Here is a 26661-nt window from a genome sequence, read left to right as displayed (position 1 = left end):
AGCAAGAAGCCTCGTTTTTTTTTTTTTTTTTTTGCATGGGCAGGCACTGGGAATCGAACCTGGGTCACCAGCATGGCAGGCGAGAACTCTGCCTGCTGAGCCACTGTGGCCATTTTTTTTTAAATTCCAGTTCTTAACCGCATTTGGGAGAATTTTTTCCCAGGTACCCTCCACTTCTTTAGAACGTCTGGATTAACTTTGCACAATGTACCATCAGATTCAGTGGCTTTAACATTTTCCCTGCTTCTTCTGCAAGGGAATTTTATTTACGTCTCTATTTCATTCTTTCATTAACTGTATTTTGTTATTCTGCCATCCCCTTAAGATTTTCATCATGATAGTCAACTGCCTTCTTAATATTTAAGAATTTGCTCATTTAATGCGTAGCAGTGGAGGTAGCTCTATTTAGATGATTTGATTGTGGATATTTTACAGTTAAAATGATGTCATCTTCCATTTTCCTTTAGAAATGAAAGGAGGAAAATAAGATAATTGCGTTTGTGATACAGTGCTTCATGTAAAGAGAAATTCTAGCCACTGTTTGAATTTTATGATATTCAACCATATGAGTTCAGAGCTGAAAGAATGGGCTTGGATCATGCGTAGTGTATCAGCTTTAGTGAGAGAGTGGAGATTCAATTCAGCATGGGCATTATTCTGTCTGCTTGGCCCTAGAAATGTTACCAGTGGGTGAAACCATGCAGAAATTTAGAATGTTTCACATATTGATAACAAAAAAAGCCTCTGCTTTTCCTATTTTCCACCTCATAGATCTTAGGGTTCTTGACTGTTGTACTTCTTTACTATATGATTGCCCATGACCCTTTTCATTCTTATTTCCATAGAAACAGAAGCGTTATTCATTGTCCATTTCACTTTGCTTCAGATTTCTTATAAGGGACCTGCTTCACACCAAATCCATGTTTGGAAAAACAATGTCTGTTTGAGATTAGGATAAATAGGGAGGTTGTTATTTTCTTTCATGTTTCTTATGTACATATTTATTATTCTGCATTCAAGGTACCCTGCATCTCCTTTACAAACTACTACATAAAATGTATTATTAGAAGATAAGGGTCCGCCATCTCTGAGACTTTAATGGGATAATTTGGCCCATGTAGTTTTTCACTTCAGTCACAAAAGATCACCAGGTGATTATTTCATGTATTAAACAGTTTTTCCTTTCTTTTCCCTCTTCTGTATTTACATATTTTAGAAGGAAAAAAAAACAAGATGCAATTATTCATGTGAATATTAAACCTTACCTTAACTAATACGTAAGTGATAGTAAATATGCATAAAGCAGAATAAAGCATATACATGTTCATATGCAAATTCCACCTCTTTTTTTTTTGTGCTAACTGTATTCCAGGGTAATGTGTTCTTCACTTAGCAAAGACGTGTATTAGAAAAAATATATCTATTTTCTTCTTATTTTATAACATCTTAACTATAAAACCATTTTCAAAGATTTGGTGTTCCTATGCTGACAGATAGTTATTTTTTTAAGATGGGCGAATTCCAGGAAATGCTTCAAAGTGGGTGAATAATTGCATATTTTTGTGAGTTCACACTCATATGATTCATACACAGCTATATATAGTCATGTGACAGACAATAGCAATATATGTTCCCAGGATGTGCTTTGAAATTTTAACAAAGAAATCCAAACCTTAAGGAGTGTGTATTTTCCTCTCAAATCTCCTTGTTTAAAGCTTTGCAGTATCCACATTGAGAAATCACTAGCATATGAAATCTCAGTTAGCAAAAGCTATAAACTCTGAGGAATGTAGATGCTGTAGAGAGATTGTTGTATTGAAGTCTGGGAGATATGTTTGGCCCATCCGTCATCTCTACTGATGATAACTTGAATGGCACATCAGTTGAGAAAGTAAAATAGGAGCAAAAAACTAGTACCAGTTGTTTTCTTCAAGATAATTTTCAGCTTCATGGGTTTTTTCTTTAATGAAATACTGACATCTTCCTGATATTTTTGGGAAACACCATTTTATGATCACTGCTTCCTGGAACTTTCAGCAAATCTTTTCATACAAGTTGCTGCCATATCAAAGACCACAAAAATTGTTTGCTTTGGTTAGGTAATATTTGTTGTGCCTTCTGCCTTTTAGAGAGGTAAAAAAGGACAGAGAAAGGGAGGAGTGACAAGCAAGCGACGAGAGTACCAACCAGCATTCAGCTCTCATTTACTGAATGATGACTATTTTGCAGGTACAATGCTTATTATCTTATTTAATCTTCCCATAAATCAGAGATGGAGATGCTATCATTATGCTAATTTTATAGAGGAGAAAACCTGTATATTTACTAGTTTCATCATCACAGGAATTCACACTATTCGAGATGTGATTTAAAACCAGTTCTTTTGGAATCCAGAGACCAAACTTTTAATTGGTATTTGACTTGTCTGTGAATGAAGAAAAGAAAGGGAAGGAAGAGAAAGGGGGAAGAAAGAATAAAAAGGAAAAGAAAAAATTGCTTTTAAAAAATCATAATTCTTCTCAAAGTATGCTTTCTTATTATAAAATACTTGAAAAATAACAGAAAATGTGAAAGAAACAAGTCAGCTATAAACCCACAAACCAAAGAACCTCTTTTATTTTTCACCTTGAAAATTATGGTGGTGTACCTAAATTGCTTGATTATGGTCCTATTATATATGTATTATCGTTACCTTGTTTTCTCTCTAAACATTATATCTTAAGCATTTTCTGAGTTACTGTAACTTGTTTGTAAACAATTTAGTGTTTAATATTACATTGCATAAATGAGCCATAATTTAATAAAGCACATTTCTACTAGAGGCATTCAGTTTTTCACTGTGATACATAATAAAATATGAAAATCAGTCTTCATAGAAAATTTTCTCAATTTGGATTAATATCCTACCACTAAACATATTTTATATGAAATGTTTAAAATACTTGTCTCAAAGAGAATTTTAGTCTTTGGGTTGGCATATTACTGTACTCTGTTAGTGTTGCTGCAATGAAAGGGAATTAATAAACATTAAATTTTTAAAAATTGGGCCATTTATCTTCTAATTTTCCTTTTAATAAATTGTATATCATGGATTTTTAATGTAAAGCACCCCTTCATAGAGTATTAGAATAGTGATAAAGTTCTTTTCTACAACCATAATGTATATTTTAAAATTTTCTCTATAGCTTTTCCAACTAAGTCTTTTTAACAATACAGATTATAGATATTCAAATGGAGATTTACTTTTTCTACAAATTGATCCTTGTATTCATAAGCATTTTATTTTATGTCATTCTTTATCACTTATAGATTACTGATCTGGACCACTGAGTCTTCTGACTCGCATTACTAAAATATAAATCCCTTGCGTGACCTGATGGTCAAGATTATTTGTTGACTTCTGTCCTTTAGAGTCCAAAGAGACTGCCAAAGCTTACTTTTTTACCTCGTTCCTCTTTGAATTGAGAGAAAGAGCTGCAGTTTCTCAAGACAGAGACTTTGCTCATTGAAATTCTGTCTTCACAGGTACAGTTCTAGATTCTGAAAGTGTGTTTTTGGTTCACTTTAATTGACTTTCTGAATTTGCATGTTTTGTCAAAATTAATAAATTCTATTCGGAATAGGATTATGATTATTCTATTTTATGATTATGTTTTAAATTGTAGGCATCATTTGAAATTGAGTATTTCCTATTTCTTTTCAAATATGTAATTTGCAGGTTTAATGTTCTGACCTCCTGTATTTGCAGATAATCACATAGTGAGGATTAAATGATTGACTGGCCACAAAGGCAAAGTCAAACAAAGAACTTGCTCAGAAGGAGCTTGTGAAGATAAGGTGCAAATATAATAAAAGCTATGGCTATACTTTGACCTACTAAGTACTTGCATTTTCATTTAATCTTCAGAACAGCCATAGGAGTTAAGTACAGTTATCAGCCAATTTATGGTTGGTGTATTAGTCAGGGTTCCCTAGAGAAACAGAACCAACAGGAGAGACCTGCAAATATAAGATTTATAAAGGTGTCTCACACAACTATGGGAATGAAAGAGTCCAAAATCCATAGGGCAGGCTGAAGCTGGAGGCTCCAATGAAGGGTCTAGACTGACTCCATAGGAGAGGCTCACTGGCTGAAGAGGCAGTGAAAAAGTCTTTTTTCCTTATAAGCCTTCAACTGATTCTATTACTTTGTTGGTGAGAGACACACTTTAGTTGATCACAGATGTAATCAGCCACAGATGCAATCAGCTGGCTGATGATTTAATACACCAGCCTTCCAGTTTATCAGTCAACCATGAAATGTCCTTGTAGCAATGGTCAGGCCAGTGTTTGCCTGACCAGACGACTGGGCATAATCACTTGACCACATTGTCACCGGAGCCTGGCCACCACAGAAGGTGAAAACAGAATCACATATGAAGAGATAAATAATAATCTAGGGAGGAAATGGACTTATAACGGCTTCAAGAGAATGTCATTGAGCAGATGAGAGAGAAGGTTCCACACCTAGGATGTCCCAGGAAGGCTTCGTGGAGTATTTGTTGATATGGTGTTGGTGGATGAATGGTTCTGAGAGGTTTAAGATGGGTATTCAAGGGGTGAGGGAGGGAATTCTAAGAATGAAAAGGGAGTGACCAAAAAATGTATATCAGAAGAATGTTTTCTTGAGTCAAATAATTTGAAAAGGAACCAGGGATTTTTATAAAGAAACTTAAATTCAAATAAATGGATGAAGTCTTCATTGTTAGGCATTAGGAAGTATTGGGCCTTGAGATTTACATGACCGCATTTCCTTTCTAAAGGAATTCTCATTTCATTAAATATATATATATATTTTTTTTTTTAAATAAATAAATATTTTAAATAAAACAACTGTACTCTTCAAACTCTTGGAGAAATAAAGTTGAAAACACAGGGAAATATTGTAGAGGCCTTTAAAAATGAAACAGCAATCTGGAAGCTAACAGCAAAGATTTATGAAATTTGGTACAGTACCTTTTGAATGTTTTTTTCCTTTCAAATTGATGATATTTGAAATAGGCATGTGTTTATTTGCAGGTAAACTGCCAATAAGCAATTGTTCTGAGAGTATAGGAGGTCTCGAACTGCCTTAAGACTAGTTTTAAACTGATATTCCAAAAATTAAGCAGCTTGCCTAATCTGTATTGGTTATTTGCTGCTGAATAATAACTCATTCCACAAGTTGGTGGCTTAAGAAGCAATAATCATCTATTCCTTCTCATGGTTTCCCTGGTTCTTAAATTGCAGACTCAAAGGATGAGGGCTGGAATTATCTGTCATCTCATATGTACTCACAGACCAGGTGGGAAGGACCTACTGTGGCTGCCATTTGAATGTAGCTTGGACTTTCTCACAACATGGTGGCTGGATTCCAAGAACAAGCTTCTCTGGGTAGAGGGAGAGCCAAGCTGAGTTGTTTTTTTTTTTATAACCTACCTCCAGCAGTCATACTATGCTAGTTTTTCCACATTCTCTCTAGGTCAAGGCAATTCCAAAGATCCACCTATGTTTAAGGGAAAGGGAAAACAGAGCCCATGTCTCATAGTAGGATTGCCAGTGTCACATTTTAATCAAACTGTGTGGAAAAAAGATATACGATTGGGAAGAGATGTGTTTATGTGTATGTGTGTGTGTGTGTGTGTCTTAATGCTTGGAAAACACAACCTGCCATTCCATCTCAGTGTCCTAAAAAAATATGTCAGTGCCTGCCAAACCATGTAGGAAGCAAAGAGTCACATTTGTCTCCTTGAAATATTTTCTTAAACATGGCAGGGTTTAAGTCAACTCATAAGGGGACACTTTACTTTGGCTGTCTTTAGCCTATCATAGGTGAGTATTAGTACTGCGAAGCTGGGAATTTATTTTGTGGTATATGACTGGAAATGAACCTGAAAATAAAACAACTGTGTCAAGAATAAATGTGCAATTGTTTGTAAATCTTAAGGGATTTGGGCATGTTGAACTGTAAAGCCTAAGCTTACTTGTTTGGCAGAAAGACAGCTCTGGACGTTGATGGATGCTTTAGGGTGAAGTTTTTTGTTGTCTGAGTGGAAACTACCTGGGAACTGTAGAGTTGTGGGCTCGTGAGTGCTGGATTCCCAGACTGCAGGGTATACACTTGTCACCTAATGGCATGGGACGGCTCATGGACTTTCTGGCACAGCAGCTGCAACCATTTCAACACTTGACTTATATACCTGTCCTTGGTGTTCCAGAGATTTGTAGGAAGTTTCAAGGAGTGCCCTGACTTATTTATTTGCTCTTTTCAACATTTATTAAATACCTGTAGCCAGGCACACTTTGAAGGAAAATGCAGAGATCAACAAATTCCCCCCTGAACAATGCTGTATCCACCAAAAGGAAAACACGTGCAAACAGGCATTTCAATACAGGAAAGAATCAAGATAAAAGGTAAAAAGAAAAGGAGGCCTCTCAGGCAAGGGGAAAAACACTAGAAAAGAATGGAGACAGGATGCCACAAGGGACTAATTTTAAAGTACAGGATAAAATAGGAAGTGATTGAAGTTGAAGTTTGTGAGGTAAGAGGAAGAGTTTATTATTGAGAATAGTTATCTGAACTTGATAGAGTGCCTTAACTTTCCTGAGCTCTGACTTAGAGTCTGTAAAAGTAATTTTATAAGAAGACATCACAAATTATAAACTTTAAGAACTGAAAACAATTTTAGCGGTCATGTAGTAATTATGTAGTTCTAGTTCAATACAGGATAATATAATGATGAAAGTAAAGGGATATCAAAGTTGAGCCACAGAGTGAAAGGTTAATTGCTGCATGTTTTTCTTGCTATACCTCCTGAATTTTAACAGAATTTAATAGATGCATTTTGGAATTTTTTAGACTCCATTCATATTCCTTTTCTATTCTACATACAGTATCTAATTTGATATGCAAGCAACTTGTTTTAGATAAATGTACAGAAGATTTATCTGCGTTTTACAGAGGCATGAACTATAGTTTGGAAAGGTTGCGAATAGCCCATGATGAATGTTCTAGTTTCCTAGGCTGCTCAAGCAAATATCATGAAAAGGGGTAACTTAAACAATGGGAATTTAATGGCTCATGGTCTTGAGGGCAGGAAGATATCCAAATCAAGAGACCATCACTATGATGCTTTCCCTCCACAGACTGGAGTATTGTGGATTGGCTGCTGGGGATCCTAGGTCCTTGGCTCCTCTGTTACATGACAGTCCACATGGCGGCTTCTCTAGGCCTCCGATTCTCTTCCAGATTCCTTTGAATTTCAGCTTCCTACTTCCCATGGCTTTTGAGCATCTCCATCTTTCTGAGAGTCATTCTGCTTATAAATGACTGCAGTAATAGGATTAAGAGCCTTCCTGATTGGACTGGGCCACAACTTAACTGAGGTAACCTCATCAGATTTCCTGCTTACATTGGGTCCCACGTAGAAGAATGGATTAAGTTTAAGAACATAATACAGCTCAAACCACCACAATGAAACATTTAGTAATTTACACAAGCAGGAGTAATAATTCTGATTTCTGACTTCAAATCTCATGTTTGAGGTCAAGGAACATCCAAGGTAATAGCCTCTTCAGTTAATTAGGAGCTTCCTACATAGTAGGGCTTCTGAAGAATCTACTTTTATGTACCATCTCTTTAACCTTTCTAATGAACTTGTGATATAAATATCACAACAGGGGAACTAAGACTCATAGACATGAGATCATTTCCCTCATGGCAGGTGTGGAATGCATCCAGTTGGCATCCAAATACCTGACCTTTCAGCCTCACCATGTAGGCCCCGCTGTTGTCCTTATTCTCTCAAAAATTATCTCTCACAAATAAAACTGAAATATATTTGCTCCTCCCCCATTTTCCCAGCTATATGGGAAATCAATAATCAGTAGTTCCTTTCTTAAAACAGTTTAAAAAGCAGTAGTCTTTGAAATGCTCAATAAAAATAAGACAGATAGGTAGCTTCACTTCTGTGCTTGAAGAAAATGTATTTTCCTATTGCAAAGGGGGCATGATATTTTAGAATTTAGGTTGTAAGTTGGTGTGATATCAGCACTTATCACTATATTCTATAAGAAAATTTTGCCTATCTAGAAGAATAAAGGACAGGTTTTTTTATTGTGCTTTTTTTCTGTTTTGTTAATTATAAAGAAGCTCTTCCTTTTGCCATCTCCCTTACATATTATAGCTGAATTTTCTTTTTGGGGCACCCCCTAGTATTTATATTCCATTAAGGATTTCAGCTGCAGTATTGAACACTTTAAGTTATCACCGCGTAATGTATTTTAGGTGCTGTAAACATACAACAGTCAGATCTGGCATCCCTAACATCTTGGCTTTTAATCTCTACATAGAGAAATAAAATGCAGGAATATATTTTAGATTTGGATATGCAAATTTATCTTTACTTTTCAGTTTAACATTCATACTGATTATGCTAAATAATAGACTTGCTAATATTTCCAGCTTTAAAAAGTTTTCTTCTTTTAGCAGATCTAATCCACCAGTCTATGTAGAAAGAACATTTTTTCCTATGTTTCAAATGTGATATTAAAAACCTTTCTGAAGCAATATTGTTTAATTATGTATTTTAATTTTATTTGTGTATTGTGAATGTGGGTAATATATTATTATATGCAGACCATGAATTCTCATATTGAAAACTCAAAAAGAGATTAAGGTACCCTTCTTTTTCTCTCCTGTATTTCTTTCCTTTTTAAAATCATAGGGTAATCAAGTCTTTCTTCTCTCTGCAGCTTACATAGGGCCTATAAACTATTCATATTAAATCCCCATTGCAATAATGTTATTTTCTATCTTAAAAATGGGCCAAATCTTGTCCTGGATTAGACTCTTGGCTCTACCACTTCCTAGAATGTGACCTTGGAAAGTTGCTTAACCTCTTTGTGCTTCAATTTTATCTTCTTTATCATTATCAGGATAATGATAAAACACGCTTCCTAGGATTATTATAAGGATTAAATGAGTTAGCATTTATAAAGGGAATAAAGGTTATTAACCTGAATTTTTTGGCTTTTTACTAGCTAATGTAAAGGCACTTTCTGAAATATCTTCTACCTTAAAAAATATGTGCACCACTTAACCTGGAGCATGCCTTATTTTCTAAATATTCCTTATTGAATAAACCATCTTGCCTTTGTTGATGCCACTATCTTTAACTAGAATATCCTTTACCCACTTTCCACTATATAAATCGATTAATATTTGATGTTACCCAGTCCGGTTCCAGTATAGGCCCCATAATTTCTCAATGGGTAGGAATGTCCAACCCAACACAAATTCTATGGTCAATTCCTACAGGCTTAATATGAGGCTGTGGATTTAGGGTGGTGATCCTTTCACCGATCAGCCAAAAGGCCACAAGCTGAGGAGAGAATGGGTTCCAAACTTGCTGGCCAAGAAGGTAACTTAGAAGTGAAAGAAGTTTTCCCTATAAGCATGATAGTAATTTGTGCTTTTCTCCTCTACTCAAATGCTTTTCTGTGTTTCTTAGTTGATTTTGGGGTGTTTTCATCTAAGATCTTCAGCTAGTGTTTTTATTCCATATGTAAAGTATGGTTTTCAGAACACAATTAACTGTAAGAATTGATTTCCCTCTCAACTAAGTGACAATATCAAATGCTGTACTACCTTACTAAGACCTCGTCCCCAGTCTCATCCGCCTTGGTCTTTCAAGGTCCAGCTGGAGGTGCTTGGTTTATTTTGTTTTCACTCATCTCCTTCCTCTAAATGTCCATTGCAATGTGCAACTCTTTTGCTTCACTTCCCCCATCTGTTGTGTCCTAAAATTAGATGTGCACTTGACTTGTCTCACTAAGAAATAGTAGCAACTGGAGGAAGGTTTTCCTCATCATAGAGTTCCTTACATGTATTTTGTCAGTAGTAGTTCCTTAATATATGTTTTATTTTATGCTCATTCTGTAATGACTAAATGTTGAAGGTTTTGAGAGTTCTACTTTTTAGAAAGTTTCAGGTTTTTGAGATTTAGCTAATATTAACTAGAATTCTTAGAAACAAAGATTGACACTTGAGCTGTTATGGAGGGACTTTGCGGTGAGACAAACCAGGATTCAGTTAATGGTATTGCTGCTTTTATATGTGTGACCTCCCCAAGCTCCACTTTTTACAGTTGCAAAATTGAGATGGAAAATTGTAAAATGGTTGCTGTGGAGGTAGAACGAGACCTTGATGATGAAGGGCCTGACTCATGATGGGCATTCATTAAAGATTAGCTATTATTATTATTATTAAAAATAATATGCAGGGGTGCACGGGTAGTTCAGTGGTTAGAATGCCCACCTTTCATGTGGGAGACTGGGTGTACCCCCGCAAAGAAAATAATAATATGCATATATAAATTATTCATAATTATTCTTAGCTGTTCTGCTATATAGCAGAGTACAGTAAAGAAATCTTTGATCTTCATTTATTCATAAGATGTTTTATTTGGATATAATCTGACACTAATATTGTTAGGTGTGCTTTTTTATAGAATATGCTTGACTTAGAAAGAATTCTAAGAGGATATATAGTTTTTTACATGCTCTACATATAAACATTACACATAAACATATATATATATGTGTATACATATACATTTTCATATAAGTGTGCATGTATATCCCTCTTTCTTCACCTATCACAATCATTGTATTAAAAGCTATAAAATATTTTTATAAATGAATACAACCCTATACTGATTTACAAGAAATGGATAGCACATCTCTGCTTCACAGTGTTCTTAGGATTATGATTTAAATTACATTATGAGGTGAAATGTGAAATTGATTTCATTTAATTAATTTAATAAATGAAGACCACTTGTTTGGAGAACTGAGGTATGGACCAAAAGTTTATAGATTTTCTTGTTTCTGAGTTGTCAATTTTGTCCCATAACTGCATATGTAGTCTAAGTGTTTTGTCGGCTGATTTCAATTATCAGTATTAAGGAATTGCCACATACCTTGGTAAGATTAATTTTAAAATAGTAAATCCATAGAGAATAATAATGTTGTAAATAAAATTGCATAAAAGAGCTTGGAATTTCTTATTTTGAATCTTTAAAAGTAAAAATTAAACATGTAAGTTTTAGAATGTTATCTTCTCCAAGTGACATGCTAAAACAATATGGAATAGCCCATACTTCTATCTGATAAATATATGAGAAAATCTGATGTATATAAGGTTGCTTTTAGAATTTTTATTTTTAAGCACTATAACAGTTTGAATCTTTATAAGATATTTTGGACATCGATCACTTTATCATCAAAATGCCTGAGAAGACAAACCGTTATAAGTATTATACTGTTTTGTAGTTTTGCCACGCATAGGATGAAGATGTCACAAACCTTTGTTTTAGTTTGTTAAAGCTGACAGAACAAATATACCAGAAATGGAATGGCTTTTCGAAAGGGAATTTAGTAAGTTGCAAGTTTACAGTTCTAAGGCTATAAAAATGTACAATCTAAGGCATCCAGAAAAGGATACCTTGATTCAAGAAAGACCAAGTGGCATCTCGAAGATGGCTGTGCACTGGGAAGGCATGTTATTGCATCTGCTGCACTGCATTGGCTTCTCCTTTCAAACAGCTTCTCTGGGGGCATTTCCTTTCTTCATGTCCAAACATCTCCACCTGTGTGAGCCCTACAGCTTTTTCCAAGATGGTTCCGTTTTAAAGGACTCCATTAGGTGACCCAACTTGAATGGGTGAAGGCACCTCTCCATGGAAACCATCTAATCACATAATCCACAATCAGGTGGGTCACATCTCCATGGAAACAACTTAAAATCCCACCCAACAATACTGACTCAGGATTAAAGAGCATGGCTTTTCTGGGGTACCCAACAGTTTCAAACTAGCACACCCTTCGATAAATTTTGGTAACAAACTAAACTGGATTGAAATATACATGTTGCTTCCAAAATAACCTCTTTCAAATATAAATTTCAGATGAAAATGCTTCATTTATTAACATAAAAAATACGCCTGTAGATCTGGAGAATGAGAGGCAAAATAACTCTTAGAGCAGTGATCTGCATAGAGGACGCTTAGCAAATGCCGTTGACTGCACTGACAGTTGATGCAACCAAGTTGTAAAATGCTATATTCAGTACCAGATAATTTATGTTTGTTTTGTTTTGACAGATACTGTGTCAACTCATGCATTATATTTATATAAAGAATATCCATCATAGTAAATAAGAAATTCTTTTCACATTGTGGCTTTAGAAAACATGCTTTTGGAGAATGATGGAACCTTTATCTTTTTTTTTTAAATACTCTTACTGAGAAATACCCACACATGTATAATCCGACCATATTATGAAATCAGTTACTCACAATATCAACACATAGTTGTTTATTCTTCACTGTGATCATTTTTGGAACATTTGCATCACTCCAGAAAAATAAATAAAATTAAAAAAATAGAACTCATACACCCCATGCCCCTTAGCCCTCCCTCTCATTGACCCACAGTATTTCTTTTTTTTTTTTAAATTTTTTTTATTAATTAAAAAAAGAATTAACAAAACAATTAGAAATCATTCCAATCTACATGTACAATCAGTAATTCTTAATAACATCACATAGTTGCATTTTCATCATTTCTTAGTACATTTGCATCAATTTAGAAAAAGAAATAAAAAGACAACAGAATAAGAATTAAAACAATAATAGAAAGAAAAAAAAACAAAAAAAACAAAAACAAAAAACCTATACCTCACATGCAGCTTCATTCAGTGTTTTAACATAATTGCATTACAATTGGGTAGTATTGTGCTGTCCATTTCTGAGTTTTTATATCCAGTCCCGTTGTACAGTCTGTATCCCTTCAGCTCCAATTATCCCTTCTCTCTTTTTTTTTTTTTAATTAACGGAAAAAAAGAAATTAACCCAACATTTAGAGATCATACCATTCTACATATGCAATCATTAATTCTTAACATCATCACATAGATGCATGATCATCATTTCTTAGTACATCTGCGTTGGTTTAGAAAAACTAGCAACATAACCGAAAAAGATATAGAATGTTAATATAGAGAAAAAAATAAAAGTAATAATAGTAAAATCAAAACAAAACAAAACAAAACAAAACAAAAACCTATAGCTCAGATGCAGCTTCATTCAGTGTTTTAACATGATTACTTTACAATTAGGTATTATTGTGCTGTCCATTTTTGAGTTTTTGTATCTAGTCCTATTGCACAGTCTGTATCCCTTCAGCTTCAATTACCCATTGTCTTACCCTGTTTCTAACTCCTGCTGAACTCTGTTACCAATGACATATTTCAAGTTTATTCTCGAATGTCCGTTCACGTCAGTGGGACCATACAGTATTTGTCCTTTAGTTTTTGGCTGGATTCACTCAGCATAATATTCTCTAGGTCCATCCATGTTATTACATGGTTCATAAGTTTATCTTGTCTTAAAGCTGCATAATATTCCATCGTATGTATATACCACAGTTTGTTTAGCCACTCTTCTGTTGATGGAGATTTTGGCTGTTTCCATCTCTTTGCAATTGTAAATAATGCTGCTATAAACATTGGTGTGCAAATGTCCGTTTGTGTCTTTGCCCTTAAGTCCTTTGAGTAGATACCTAGCAATGGTATTGCTGGGTCGTATGGCAATTCTATATTCAGCTTTTTGAGGAACCGCCAAACTGCTTTCCACAGTGGTTGCACCCTTTGACATTCCCACCAACAGTGGATAAGTGTGCCTCTTTCTCCGCATCCTCTCCAGCACTTGTCATTTTCTGTTTTGTTGATAATGGCCATTCTGGTGGGTGTCACAGTATTTCAATCTACCCAATTTTTACCCTTTATTTCCCCTTATTATTAATTTACTTTTTTACTTCTGTCATACTTTGGATAAAAGGAGCTTTAGACCAAGGTTTGCACAATCACACAGTCACATTGTAAAAGTTATATCTTTATACAAAAGTCTTCAAGATTCAAGGCTACTGGACCATAGCTTAACAGTTTCAGGTAATTCCCTCCAGCCACCCACTACATCATAAATGAAAAATGGATATCTATATAATGCATAAGAATAACCTCCAGGATAACCTCTTGAGTCTGTTTGAAAGCCTCTTTGTCTCATTTCTTTCTTCCTCCTTTTTGTCAAGAAGGCTTTCTCATTCCAATGATGCTGGGTGCTGTCTCATCCCCATGAGTCAGGTCCCACATTCACAGGGAGATTTATACCCCTGGGAATCACGTCCACGGAGTGCAGAGGGCAATGAGTTCACCTGCCAAGATGGCTTAATAAGAGAGGCCACATCTGAGCAACAAAAGGAGTTCTCAGGGGGTGACTCTTTGGCGTAATTATCAGTATGCCTAGACTCTCCTTTGCAGAAATAAGCTTCTTCGCGGTGAGCCCCAAGATTGAGGGCTCAGCCTATTGAATTGGTTGCCCCCACTGCTTGAGAGAATATTAGGAATTCCCTAGATGGTGAAGGAATGAATATTTCCTCCTTTCTCCTCAGTCCAACAGTGGAACTTTGCAAATACTTTTCCATTCTCTGGCAAATTACTCTGAGATACATTGGGGCATCACACTAATCTGTACAAAACCAACAAGATCTTATGACCTATTCAAGAGTCCATGTAATTATGGTGTTCATGTAAATTGACCGTATAAGTTAAATTAGATAATGTGCTACCCAAAATATAAATTTTGCATCAAATAAACCTCTCTCCCTTTGGTTTCGCACAGAGTTTGAAGTTGAAAAATATGGGTCATATCCTCCTTTACACAATATTCTGATTTGCCTTGGTCCTATCCTGATCAGCTCCATTCATATCTCTAGACACTATCTGATCACTTTTTCAGCTTTTTAATCAGTTGCTGAATGGGGTAATGCTGACATTCATAGCTTCAGTACTCTAACGCTGAGTCTCAGGTGTCACATAAATACCTGAAGTTTCAGGGAAAGACCAGGTTATATCCAAACAGATCAGTATCTCAGAATTTAGAAATATTAGTTACAACTCCTGGATGTATGTGACTGCTGTAAGAGCTTACAATCTAGGAATCGTTGTCATAGGCCCTAACCTAATAACCCATGCTCTTGACTTCAATTCTCTGAGTTGTATGTTCTAGTTAGTCTGTATGAGTGATGCATGATAATATTTGTCTTTCTGTTTCTGCCATTTCATCAACATACTGTCTTTAAGGTCCATTTACCTAGTTGCATGCCTTACAACTTTGTTCCTTCTTGCAGCCGCTCAGTAGTCTGTTGTGTGTAAACACCACAGTAGACCAGTGTGCAAATGTCCATTCCTGAGCAACCCCACCCCTAGCCTCCTGTGGAACCACCACACTGTCCTCCAAGGGGCCGCACCTCTCAGCTTCCGTTGCAACTGTGAATAGGTGTATCTGTTTCTCCACATTTTCTCTAGCTCTTGTTTCTCTCTATTTTTAACAAATTTTATTTGCGCATACAATGCAACCTAAGTAAATCCCTTCACCACCATAATCTATATGCAGACATCTCCTTTTCTTCCACATGGAGTCTATACTCCTCCCCATTTTGCACTGCCTGCTGACATATCGTTTTGGATTAATGCCTTTATCACATTCGGTGGAAGCATGTTACACTGTAACTATTGACTATAGACTGTAACTTGCATTCATTGCACCTTTTCCTGTATACCATCCATTTTCAACCCTTTGCAGTATTGATGTTCACTTCTTCCCTTAATGTAAAAACATGTTTATATTTGTACATTTAATCACCATCATTGTCCACTCTAGGCATTCTTAGTTATATCATCTCAGTCTTTATCCTCTTATATTTTTTTTCTGGTTTCATATGTGACATCAGCCCTTCTCCCTTAACCATACTCACATTCTGCTTAATTCAGTGTATTACATTATTGTACTACCATCAGATAGTATTTTGCTATCCATCAATCAGTCCTAGTTGCACAATATGTATTCCTTAAGCACCAAATGCCCAATCTCAAACCTCTTTCTGTTCCTGATAACCTCTATTCTTAACTTTATGTTTCAAAGTTCACTCATTAATATTAGTTCATATTAGTGAAACTGTAAAGTATTTGTCCTTTTGTTTCTGGCTAATTTCACTCAGCATAATGTCCTCAAGGTCCATCCACATTATTACATGCTTCATGACTTTATTCTGTCTTACAGCTGCATGATACTCCATCATATATGTATATATGTATATATACACCACAGCTTGTTTAGCCACTCATCCATTGATAGACATTAACACTGTCTCCATCTTATGGCAATTGTAAATAATGTTGCTATATATGTCGGTGTGCAAATGTCCATTTGTGTCCTTATCATCAATTCCTCTGACTATACACCAAGCAATGGGATTGCTGGGTCATATGGCAATTCTGTACTGAGATTCCTGAGGAACCACCAACTTGCCTTTCAGGGCGGTTGTACCATTTTACATTCCCAACAATAGTGGATAAGTGTACCTCTTTCTGCACATCCTCTCCAGCACTTGTTGTTTTCTTTTTTTCTTTGATAATGGCCATTCTAGTGAGTGGGAGATGATATCTCATTCTGGTTTTGACTTGCATTTCTCTAATAGCCAGTGAAATTGGGCATCTTTTCATGTGCCCTTTAGCCATTTGTATTTCCTTGTCTGAAAAGTGTCTATTCATGTATTTTGCCTATCTTTTAATTTGGTTGTTTGTTTTTTGGTGTTGTGTTGAAGAATCTCATTATATATTTTGAATGCTAAACCCTTATCCGATATGTAGTTTCCAAATACTGTTTCCCATTGCGTAGGTTGTAGGTCTGGAGAATGAAATACAGAATAACTCTTGGAGCAGTATTGTGCACAAATGATGCTTAGGAAGTGTCATTGACTGCACTGACACCTGATGCAACCAAGTTGTAAAATGCTATATTCAGTACCAGATAATATCTGTTTGTTTTGACAGATAATGTGTCAACTTATGCATTACATTTATATAAAGAGTATCCATCATAGTAAATAAGAATTCTTTTCATATTGTGACTTTAGAAAACATGCTTTTGGAGAATGATGGAACCATAATCTTTTTTTTTTAATTTTTGTTTATTTCTCATGGAAACATAATCGTTTGCAGTGGTTTATTTCTAAAGCAATTTACAATACCTCTGTTCTACAAACTATGTATCTCCCATTTGTTATGCTGCCTTGCCCGCTCTTTACATAATTCATCTGTAAGAGGACCATAACCATAATTTATTGTTTAAAATGAGTCAAGATAGCTCCATAATTTCATTAATAATTGACTTTGGAGTCTCATAATAGTAGTTATTGTTTTATAGGACGCACCAAAATATTTTTATATTTTAAATATTTTAACATGTCTTCTGCGTAATATTCCACAGTATCAATGATAGATGCTTAACTTTAAAGATAGATTACTCTTTTTTCTAGAGTAGTATGAGATAAGTAAAGCTGACCTCTTGCACAGATGCAACGACCTAACGTAATCAACCTAGTTTATTTCCTTTTTTAAATGTTAACTTGAGAAATTAATTTATCCCCAAAGAGTGTCCATGTGACTTTGTGATTTTCTTATAGGGTTTTTCTTTTGGCTAATTGGTGCCTATCTCTTTCAAATAAATACTTCTCAAGATTTTGGTTCCCTAATATTGTTTTATCTTGCAGTAGTACTACAGGACACTTGTTTTGAAGAGTTCTAGCTAAGTATTTAGCTTTGCCACGTAAACTAATTCTTCAAGTTTCTTCATTAAAAACTTCTTAATATATTCCCCATCCAAATGTAATAGTTTGTAAGCACACTTTCAATTTTTTTATTGCATCTCAAAGGATTGGCAACTATTGTGTGATTTTAAGGACATCTACCTTAATGTCAAGGATGGCTTTTCTCTCTATTGTTTTGACCCTTCAGAATTGGCCATTTAGGATAGAAAAGATTTTCCATGACTTGTAATTTTATTTATCCTGTCTGTCTACTTGCTCTATCTGCCTAACCCCTGATCTCTCTCTCTTTCTCAAACAAAGGATACCCCACGTTTTGATCTTGTGTGTATGTGTGCGTGTGTGTGCCTGTGGGTTTTGAAATCGACTGGCCTCTGTGATTGGTACCGTTATGCCTTGATTCGATGTGAGAAGGCGCATGCTGGACCATGTCAGCACGCTTTTCTCTTCTTCCTGTATAAGGTGCCTGGATTTCATCTCCACCTTGTGGTGCGAAGATGGGAGCTCTGGAGGGACCTTCATCTGAGGATGAAGTTAACACATTTAAAGTGAAGAGTTGTATGATTTTCAGAAAAGAAAACCAAAACCTGAGCATATTGAAAAACTTAGGTGTCAAATAGTTCCTGAAACTTGCCTTTCTATTGGAACTTCCTTTTCTACAATAAATTTTGGGCCATTAAATTAGACCTTTCATTTATATTTTTTAAGATTAATTTCCTCTTTTATGTTTCTCTATTTTACAAAACAAAATATTTCAACCATGCAGAAAATGCAGAGGACACGATAACCAACACCGTTGTATCTATCTCCCAATTTAGCTTAAGTAAATAGTTTGCTCCATTTTATTTAAATATTTTGATAACAATAAAATTGCAAATATAAGTTACATTTTCTGTGTAAGCATCCCCCACCCCCACTACCCATCTCATTCTCCTTTCTCTCTTCCTCTCTCCCTAGATATAAAAACAATCCTGAATTAGGTGTTTGCCATTTTTACAATTCCAAGCACAATACTTGCTTTGTTTTTAAACTTTTTATCTGAATTGAGCCATACTGTACTTGTGCAAAGCATTTTTTCTGTACAAACCTTATGCTTTTCAGAACTGCTGAGTCTAGTTCATGCATTCTTACTATTTGGTAAAATTTTGTTAAAGAATGTAATGGCCATTTCATTGTATGGATACACCATATTTATTTACATATTCACCCATTGGTTGACAAGATAATGTATCCAGGTTTTGCTATTGAGGGTTTTAAAATCTTACTTCAATGTTTTAATCAGTGTTTCTCTGATTGGATGGAACATATTTTCTTATGTTTGTTGGCCATTCCTGCATCTTCATTTATTAATATTATAGGTATTATTTATCTTTTTCTACTGAATTATTTGTCTTTCATATAGGTTTATAGAATATTTTCTTATTTTTAAATATTAAGGTATATGTTTTACAAATATCCCCTCCCATTCCATCGTTTGTCTTTTAGCATTGTTTCTACTGTCTCTCTTCATTTGTAGTATAACTTATCAGTACTTTAGTTTATGCTTTGTGGTTTCAGACACTTGTTTAAGAAAGCCTACGTTTTACTGTATTTTCTTCTGAAACTGTTGAAGTTTTGCCTTTCATATTTAAGAAGTATTTCCTTTCCCAAGATGATATGTTTCTGTATTTTTTTTCTAAAAGTGTTGCAATTTTGTTTTTCACATTTAAATCAGAATTAATAAGAGGCTATTTTGCTGTCAAACAAAATAGGGATAAAATATTCTAATATTCCATATTTATGGTAAATTAAAGATGCTATTTATTTATTCTTTTCCCACATATTTATCCTGTCAGCTCACCATAAGTGTGGGTGAATTTCTGAGAACTCTATTCTCTTATTCATCATAGTTTTGTAAATACTGTAGTTATATAATGTCTTGATATTTAGGAAGATGATTTCCCCAATGTACCAGGTTTATCTTTTCTCTCTGTTTCTCTTCCACATTGTCTCCTTGTAATTCCACTATGAATATTTTGGGCCATTCTTCTCCCTTTGTTTTTCCCTTTGAAAATTTAAAGTCAGTTTGTCAACTTTTATGAAAAGTCCCTGTAGAATTTTAGTGAAAATGTATTTGATTTATATGATTATTTGGGGACAATTGCTTTTGTTACAAGCTGGAGCCCTCCAAACCTGAACATGGAATGTTTCTCCCTGTAGAGTTATAAAGGTCATAATTATGTTCCATAATAGTTTCCATCCTTTAAAAATGTATTATAACTGGTTTACATTTAGGTTATTGTACAGATTTATCTTCATATTCTGTTAGTTTATGCATTCTATATGTATTTATGACTGCTGGACTGAGGGCATAAATTTCAGAATTTTTATATGTTGTTAATTATTTTTTATAGTTAGGCAGCAACCTTCTTTATCCTTATTAAAGATTTTTGCCTAAAAGATCAATATGTTCTCATATTAGTGTAGTTATACCAGCTTACTTTTAGTTAGAATTTTCCTTGCACATCTTTTTAATAATCTTACTTTTAATATTTCCTTATATTTTAGGAATATAAGGAAAATCAGGAATCAGGCTATGTCTTTTTAAAAATATCTAGTTACACCATTGGTGTTTTAAGAAGTTTAATACAAGAAAACTTATTATTTTGCATCTAAATCTATTAACTACAGTTTTGTTCTGTTATTTCTATACCCTCCCCACCTTTTTTTTTTTAGCTTTTTTTCCTTCCTCACCTGCCTTCTGTTGGATTGATAAAGTTTTCTATGTTAAGCTTTCTCTCTTCTACTTTAAAAGCTCTAGACACTGATTCTTTCTTTTTATTTGAACTTGAATGTCAAAGCCATTGTACAAGTTATACACAAAAAATTCGTTCTAGCTTGCTAGCTGCCAGAATGCAATATTACCAGAAATGGAATGGATTTTAAAAAGGGGAATGTAATAAGTTGAAGTTAATAGTTTTTAGGCTGTGGAAATGTCCCAATTAAAACAAGTCTATAGAAATGTCCAATCTAAGACATCCAGGGAAAGACACCTTGATTCAAGAGGGCCAAAAAAGTTCAGGGTTTCTCTCTCAAGCGGGAAGACACATGATGAACACATTCAGGGTTTCTCTCTCATCTGGAAGGGCACATGGTGAACACGGCGTCATCTGCTAGCTTTCTTTCTCCTGGCTTCCTGTTCCATGAATTTCCCCAGGAGGCATTTTCCTTCTTCATCTCCAAAGGTTGCTGGCTGGTGGGCTCTCTGCTTCTTGTGACTCTATCATTCTATGCTCTCTCAGAATCTCCTTTTTTCATAATGTCTCCTCTTTTGTAGGATTCCAGTAAACTAATCAAGACCACCTGAATGGATGGAGACACATCTCCACCTAATCCAGCTTAGCAACCACTCTTGATTGAGTCACTTCTTCAGAGAGATGATCTAATAACAGTTTCAAACATACAGTACTGAATAGGGATTAGAAGGAATGGCTGCCCTTACAAAATGGAATTAGGATTAAAACATGACTTTTCTAGGCTACACACATCCTTTCAAACTAGCACAAAATGTAACTTTGCAAAACACTTGTGTCTAAACTTATAAATCTTGCATTCCCCCAAAGGGTAGCCTTGCAATTTTTATTTCCAGTTGTGTGTTGGTTTTCATTAAGCTTTGTATATACTTATTTAAATGTTAATTTATTTAATGAAGTGTAAAGCTGCTTAGTGGTTTATTTATCTTTAATGAGATAGAAATAATTGGCACTCTTTAACCTCTCATTTTGTTTAATAATTTCTTGGTCCTCTCTGAGGGAAGCTTTTTGCCACTTGATCTCTTTGAACAAGTAAACACATTTATTATACATTTGTAATGTTCTAAAAAATTTATTTGGACTTTTTGTTTCAGTTATTGGTTTTCTTGGCTGTTTTAGCATTCAGTTTCATGATACACAGCATCATTTTGTGAGTTGATGTTTGCTTATGTTTTTCTAATTCTCACTGTGTTTACCCACCCTTTCTACTAGTTAATGGTTCACTCTACTTGGCCCCTGGCTCCTGACTCCTCCACTTTTAAGCCTGGTCTTTCCCCATGTGTTATTTTGGATATAGTTGATGCATCCCTTCAGTTCTTAGACAGCGTGGTCAGTTTCCTCTTTCCTGGAAAGACAGTTATGAATTCTCTTAATGGTCTCCTATCTTCTTAGGCCTGAAAGGGCCATGAAAGACTCATGTGGAGGTTGACAGCACATATTGTTCAGCCTTCAACTTGAATCTTTGAGTCTTGTTTGAAGTCCTTTTAGTCTCTCTTCACCCCAGAAAATGTGGACGCACACCCAGTTGCCACCTCTAAGGTATAGCCAGCCTGGCTTAAGCCCTGCTTACCACTTCTTGTTACTATTCTGATTCTACTCCATGGAGATGCTATCTCATTTTGGAGCCCAGCTCTGTTTGTTTTGTTTTCTGTTCATATTTTGTCAGTCACACCTATGTGCTTGAAGTAGCATGAAATGCATTAAAACATGTCATTATAATGCTAACTTGACTGGAAGTTTTCCTGTTTTTTTTTTTTTTTTTTTTTTTGGTCACTCTTCGTTTCTCCTAAAATGCTCTGAATTGATTTATCATATCAAATGTTTGTGTGTATATATATATATATATATATATATATATATGTTCACATATTTTAAATATTTTGTGAAAATATTTCCTGTTTTGTTATCTGTCTAACTTTCTATCCACTCACAACAATAATTGGGATTATTTTAACAGTTTAGAAAGAGGAAACTGCATGCTTAGAGAATAAATTAACTTGCTAAAGTTATGTTGTTAGTTTTAGCAGTGCCATGATTACATGGTTTTTGCAGTAGTTAGCCTAAAAAAATAGCATGTAAAAATGCAGGCGGTAGGGCAGGCCATGGCGGCTCAGCAGGCAGGGTTCTCGCCTGCCGTGCCAGGTTCCCAGGTTTGATTCCCAGTGCCTGCCCATGTTAAAAGAAAAAAAAAAGGGGGCATGTCAATGAAATTAAAAATGCATAAACTACCTTTACATGTTACTTTTTCTTTATATTGTCTAATTTTTATGTATAAATGTGCTTCTTTAAAAAGAAAGCCTACCAGGGGTTTGAAAAGTTAGCTATATTTTTCAAAATCATCTTAAATGAATGCATAATTATTACGTTAAAAATTGTCCATTTATTACCTAAAATTACTTTATGAACCACTTAAGTCTGATACTCTAATGGAATGTTGTGACAGACCATAACCCCTCCTTCCCTTATGTGGTGTTGGGAAGAGAAATACCACTTAGCTGAGAAAACAGCCACCACTGTTTTGTTTTCCAAAAATGTGAGGAAAGCTTTCTGGATTCAATTCAGAAGGAAGATCATTCTGTTCTGTGTTAGATATGCATGTGTGGGAATTTTGAGTACCAGTGCATTCTTCTATTTGTAACTACTTCATTAAAAGCTGTGAACAGTAGTGCTTGGTTCAGTTGTTTCAAGAACAGCAGTAAAATGCACCCATAATTTAAAATAACATTGTTCATGTAGCTAGTTATGAGATGTATGTGTTTGTTTATTCACTCTTCAGGGAAAGACTAAAACTTTTTATGCCTGTAAATTCAAATGAAGTGATTTTTTTAAAATGCTCTACACCATATCCTACATACAGTGCTATAATGTGAAACTGAATGAACGAAGCCAAAACAAGCTCTTCTTATTCTTTTCAGGTTTTCAGATATGAATGTGTAGTTTCCTGGAGATATTTTCCTATGCTAAGTAATGTGAGTTTGGCAGGTAAGACGATTTCTAAGAGCAGATGGGGTTGGTCCTGGGAGCTGCGCTGTGAGCACGGAGGCTGCAGGGGATATTCTCACCCTGTGCTGCTCCGAGTCCAGTGACTTGGTGGAGGGCTCTCTGGGGCACCCATTCTTTTTACAGTCGGCTTCACAAAGACAGCAAATTTGTGACCAGACTTTCTCTTTTCCCAAGGCATATTAAAAAAGATTTTCACTAACTTCTTTAGATCACACCAATACAATTTTGTTTGGTTTTGCTTTTATGGTAGTTGTTTTGGTTTTTGTGTGTTTGTTTTGCTTACCTGGAATTTGTTACCTATATGTGTGTGTGTGTGTGTGTGTGTGTGTGTGTGTGTGTGTGTTCTGGGAAAATCTTTTAGACTTCACACAACCTACGCCATTTTTTTTACACCTTCATTAATTCTTTCCCACTGTAAGTTAAAGAAATATTCATCAGTAGCAATTTTTTTTAAAAATGCCATTGAATCACTACCTTTAATGACTTATTAATGCAAAGTTTGCACTCTTTTACTCATTCTTCAGGGGCATAGACAATCTAGGTGTTCTTCAGTTGAGTCACTGGCACTCAGACAGTGGTAATCATTTGGATGCATGTTCTGAGATCTAAACATTTTAAGCTTATTTGAAGAAGGGGAAGAGGGCACGTATTTTGGGTGAGGCCCTTCCCTTGTGTTTCCTGGAAATCTGTCCACTATTTTGTTTCAAACCTAAATTAATACAAAGTAAAAATCAGAGGTTTCTGGCAGTGCAAGAACTGAGTAAGATTTAGCCTTCTCTAATACTTTTCTTACTCTGTGAAACTGATTTCTTAGACTAGATTTCTGACCCCCTCTTACAATTAGATTGCTACTCTGAGCCTTTCCTGTGCAGGAATTTTGAAACTAGCACTGATATTCAAAATTACTGGTAATCTCACTAGTATTTAAAATAGAGGACTGAGTGAAAATAATTAATGCAAAAGCAAAAAGAAAAAATAAAGTGAATGTTATTTTTGAAACAGTTTATTAGTTTGAAAAATTGGCTAGAGTACTGTACAATCAGTGGTTTTGTGTGCTGAATAAAGTAATTTTAATCTTTCAATAGGAAATTTCTTTAGGTTAGATTTTACTAACCTGTTTCCATGATGAAAGAGCATGTCTTTAAAAAAGTTATATTGTAATAAGTATTAGACATCCATGAGACCTCAGCTGGTGTTTCATTTCTGTATCCTGGCTGTCATGACCCAAAGTTCTCTTATATGTTTGATGCAAGGAAAATAAACTGGGAGTAGCCTATTTCTTGTGGATTTCTGGACTGTAAATACAACTTACATTCATGTTATACTCTTTCTAGAACTAGAAAGATGTCAAAAAGAGGGTCTGTCCAGCTGGTTTTAGTGTTGGTGAAGATAAGTAATCCTTACAACTTTCATATTCAAGGGAGCTGACTATTCATCCTAAGGATATCACACCTCCTCCAAAACTCTGCTTTTATTCCATGCAAAAATACGTTCTTCATTGAGTTGCCTCATTTGGCTTCTTTCTTCAGAAAAAGACATTTTGGAATCTTTGCCAAATTATTGTGGAAATACAAATGATATTCTTAAGAAGAGCCATTCAGCTAAGCTTCTAGACAATGAAAAGTTTCAGGATTAATAATGATAATAATAATAATAATAATTCAGCATGGAAGTAAAACTTGAAGTTAATGCTTTTCTTATCAAATTAATCCATGCTTTCCTTAGATGAAATCTGGATTTATTTTATCAAAAATTTGGTATGTTGGAGCGATGCATCTGAATCTTCTACATATTTCATGCAATTAAAAGATAGAGCAGTTTAAAAAATGTGACTGTTATTATCTGGACATCTTCACTCCATTTTCTTTTCAATTTTTCTGGGCTGTTCATGGAATAATAATAGTTTAATCTCTTCAGAAAGCTACCACTGTTTCAATTATGTTCCCATGGTCCCAGATTAATTTTTTGAACTGAGCATAGGTTTCAAAATTCTCAGGCTCCCCTGAAGTATTAGTCTCTTTTGTCTTGGGGCCAGTCCTCTACACTGCTCACATTCCATAAAGAAGGAAGCTTGGCTTTGGGCAGTTCTGCCACAGTCTAATCTCAGGTGTGTGTTGTATGCACTATGGGCTGTTTAGCACCTTGAACATCTAAGCTGAAAGGGCAGGTGGCAAAGCAATTCATTTACCATTTAATGTATATATTTGTGGTGAGAACGCTCTGCCGGAGCCCATCTGTTTGCCAGTGCTTGTTGAATTAATTCCCTTTTACTACAAAGGTAACTGGCCAAAATTAAATACTGCCTTCAAATATCCCAAATCAAAACTGCACTCTCCCATTATTTAAACTCTGATACCTGATGTGGCAATATAGTTTTCAGGTAATTTTAAACACGGTCTAAATATAGTATAAAGCTAAAAAAAAGTTTCAATGTGTATATATTATTTGATTTGATCCTTTTTTTACAATGTATCATTTTAAGAATACTACGTGTAATTCTTTTATTGCGTTATTCAGGGAAGTGTGCATATATCATTTCCACAAAACCTTGAAGTGTTTTTAAATATGAGAATGAATGTGTTCCTTTGAAACTGAGCACTCAGATTACATGATCCTATTTTGATCCTAAAATCTTGCATTTGCATTTTACTGAAGTGATGGATGATTTAAAAGTTCACTTAACTATTTTTTGGAACAGAACATCTTATTGGACAAAGACAAATGAGAATTATATATGCTTTGGGGCAGATCATGGGCAGAGCATTCAGTTAGCAATTAAGTAAAGGTTGAAGGGCACAAATGAATTTATAGAAGAACATGGCCAAAGTATATCTTGCCCACGTTAATAAAGTAAAGGAAATATATTAATTAAACATAAATTTTAAAACAAGGGGCACAATTCATTATTATATTACTAATTTTTTGTATAATCATAGAATGTCCAATTAAAGCTGAAATTTGTAAATGAGAAATACAAGGTTTATATTGTCAGGTTTAGGTGGCACTTCAAGTTAAAAATTAGTTGAAACAAGAAAGTTTGTAAATTTATTTTTTTCTATTTTTTTTCTTTCTCTCAAAATACATTATTATGTCCTATGGAAGATGGAGTTTTGTATTTTTT

At 34.8% G+C, this 26661-nt stretch overlaps 1 protein-coding gene across 7 annotated transcripts in view; it reads left to right on the top strand.

Moving 5' to 3' along the window:
• Positions 1–26661, top strand: part of PRR16 (proline rich 16) — a 206513-nt gene that overhangs the window by 114498 nt on the left and 65354 nt on the right. The window contains exon 1 of one of the 7 annotated variants that reach the window (XM_077138859.1): positions 22482–23519. The exons of the other annotated variants lie outside the window; for them this stretch is intronic. The gene's annotated coding sequence lies outside the window, so the exon portion shown is untranslated. Of the gene's footprint in view, positions 1–22481; positions 23520–26661 lie in introns of those variants that run through there. 7 annotated transcript variants of the gene reach the window in all.

Source organism: Tamandua tetradactyla, chromosome 21 (genome assembly GCF_023851605.1).
Source record: "Tamandua tetradactyla isolate mTamTet1 chromosome 21, mTamTet1.pri, whole genome shotgun sequence".
In the NCBI taxonomy this organism is placed as follows: domain Eukaryota; kingdom Metazoa; phylum Chordata; class Mammalia; order Pilosa; family Myrmecophagidae; genus Tamandua; species Tamandua tetradactyla.
The sequence above is the reverse complement of the archived record's forward strand: the minus strand, read 5'-3'. Positions and strand labels throughout refer to the sequence as shown.